We start from the raw sequence: 2,973 nt of genomic DNA on the forward strand, positions 1-2,973 counted from the left end.
GGTATCTCTCTGTCTCACTCCCTTTCTGTCACTCCTTCTTTCTTGATTTCTGGCTGTCTCTATCCAATAATAAATAAAGATAATAAAAAATTAAGAAAGAGACAGAGAGAGAAACATAGACACCTGCAATCCTGATTCACCACTTGTAAAGTGTCCTCTCCTGCAGCTGGGCAGCAAGGGCTCAAACCTGGGTCCTTGAGCATGGTTACATGTACACTCAACCGGGTGTGCCACTGCCTGACCTCCTTCTCTCTGTATCTTAAAATACAAAAAAAAAAAAAGAAAGAAAGAAAGTTATGATACCCTTAAGTGAGGTTTTCTTTCTTTCTTTCTTTCTTTCTTTTTTTTTTTTTTTTTTTGGTACTGTGACTCAAAAGAGAGCAGAGACACTGTGCTACCTTGCAGCTCCTTGCAGCATGGTTTGAAGTTTCCTCACTACCTTGAGCCTGGCCTGCCTCATGATTAGCTTTGACCAAGAAACTGTGATGGAGATGCTGGTCCCCAGGCACAGCCTCAAAAGATCTTGCAGCTTCCCCCCCACACACACACACACACACACGAAACCTAAGAACCCTCCTGCCACAGGGCCAGGCCTGGGGAGGTAGCTTGCTGTATAAGACAGTTGCCTGTGATTCCCAATGGCCAACCAAGTGCCAGATGTGTGAGCTTGTCCTAAACCATCTACTAGCCAGCCAGATCACCACATCACATAAGCAAGGCCAGCAGAGTCAGAAGCTACACCCCCACACAGTCATGGGGAAATAAATCCGTGATTCTAGTATTAAGACAGTGGGTGGTTTGTTATATCGCAATAGATACTACAGGAAATTCCTCTAAAGGAAAAAGACTGCAAGTTGCAGCAGTCCTGCCAGACAATATGAATAAGTAAAACACTTCAAGCAAAGAAAAGAGGGGTTTATAGGAAAACAGTGAGAACTGAAGGACAGCTTACCTGGGTCCATCTGAAATCCAGCACCCAGGAACGGAGAGATAGCTCACCCAGTAGAGCACATATCTTCTTGGACTTGAGCCCTGCCACAATCTGGAAGCACCATTAATGGTAGCTCCATGAGTAGTGGACTGGTGCTATGGTGGACCTTTTCCCTGATGCTGTATAAAATATTTTTAATTTAAAAAAAAAAAAAAAGAAGAAGGGCCCAGAAGATAATACCAGCGGTACTACACTGAGAGGACCCAGGTTTGGCATCCACTATCACCAACAGCTAGAGCAGAGTGGTGGTCTGGTCAAAAGAGAGAGAAGGAAGTGAGGAAAGACAGAAGGTAGGGAAATCCAGCAGCTATACCTATCCCAGAATCCAGATGGAGGAATGGCAATACTGTTCTGGAGAGAAGCCCCAGATTGACAAAAAAGTTGAAAGCAGGAAAGTTCTGCTGATTTTGGGAAGAAAATCCCCAATCAGCTTTGGATGAGCTGGTGCAGTGCTGTTGCACAGTGGGCCAGAGGATTTGCGAGTGCTCCTCATAAATAAATCTTTATTTTAAAAGGGGTGTGGGATAGGGCCCTACCATGGGCTCCAGTCCTCTGGGTCAGCCACAGGGCGGTAAAAAGCATTTCTTTGGATCTCAGTTCCCTTCCTCCTAAACTGCTCAGGAGTTTCTCAGACTTGGAGGAGTTAACTTTTCCTTCCCTCTGGAAACTTGGGGTGGGGGCGACGGCAAAGCCCCATGGGGCCGCCAGGGGGCGCTGCTCCCTCGTCAGGTGCGCCGGGGCGCCTGGGCGTGTGGCCTTAGCTGTGGGCATTTTGTGTTGTTGCAATGCCAGCGTCCGCTGCTCACCCCTTTCTCAAACGTATTTCTGAATTGCCAGGTTCTCTCTCCTCGGCGAAAAACTTAGGAAGGAAATGCATGATTGAAGTTCCGCTTCAGAATGGGCCAAGTAGCTTGACAGCAAATGCAGTTCCTCTCCTGAGACCTCGGGGGCTGGGGCCCCCTTGGTGCCACCCGGGTGAGGGCGGGGGCGAGCGGAGCCCTCCGACCCCAGTGCTGAGCGCCAGCATGCCCGTGGACCGGGCGCTGCCGAGTGCGGAGGGTTGCCTGCCCGCAGGCTCGGATCTGCAGGCCGAGCGCCGCGCGGATCCCGCGAAGGCAGAGGCGCGACTGGGGCTCAGGGGGCGCGCGGGGTGTGGGGTCCCCGCGCTCCGAGGCGGCAGTGTGCGGCCTAGGGTGTCTCTGGGGGCTGGTGGGAGAGTCCTGTGAGATTGTGGCTGAGACGGTTTCTTTGGTTTGAGTGGCAGCTAACAAACCTGACCGCCACAAATGAAACTAACTACAGTGAGAAGCCCTGAAGACAGGTCTGATGGCAGGAAGGGTTCAAGGAGGTAATGGCTGGGCTGGGGGGCTGGAGGCTGGGGTGGAGGGTGCAGGTGTTGTAGAGCTGGGGGGGGGATTGGAAGAGGGAGAGTCTGGTGGTTAGGTTCTATTTTTCAAGCCAGAAAGTGGGGGAGGTCATTGTCCCCTGGGGAGACTTCTCAGTCACTTTTCTCCTGCTGGAAGCTGCTTCTCGTTGGAGCCCCCTGGGACTGGCAGAGTTAAAAAATCCTTTAACCCAGGATGCCTTGGGCCTTTTGTTCAACTCTGACAATGGAATTGGGTGGAGGGGGCAGGGAAGGCAAGTAGCTCGTCTCGGGTGTAGCTGTAGGGTGTGGGGGTGTGGGGAAGCTGTGTTCAGTCACTGGGTGAAAATAATAATAATAAAGCAGTTCAGTCGTGTGTGTGTGTGTGTGTGTGTGTGTGTGTCCCCACGTTGAGGGGAGGGTGTAAAGAGCCCAGGGCGCATGCGGGGCAGCAGCTCATGTTAAGTGTAGATTGTGCACTCTGTGAAAGCCTTAATCACCCAGAGAGACCTTCCACAACTGAGAACTCAATATAGGTTCCAACAAAGATGGGTAATGGATTTTTCTTGCATCTCAAAGCCAAGGGGACTGACTTCAGTTCCCCTGGGTTCTCAGATTC

This window comes from Erinaceus europaeus, chromosome 3 (genome assembly GCF_950295315.1).
Source record: "Erinaceus europaeus chromosome 3, mEriEur2.1, whole genome shotgun sequence".
In the NCBI taxonomy this organism is placed as follows: Eukaryota; Metazoa; Chordata; class Mammalia; order Eulipotyphla; family Erinaceidae; genus Erinaceus; species Erinaceus europaeus.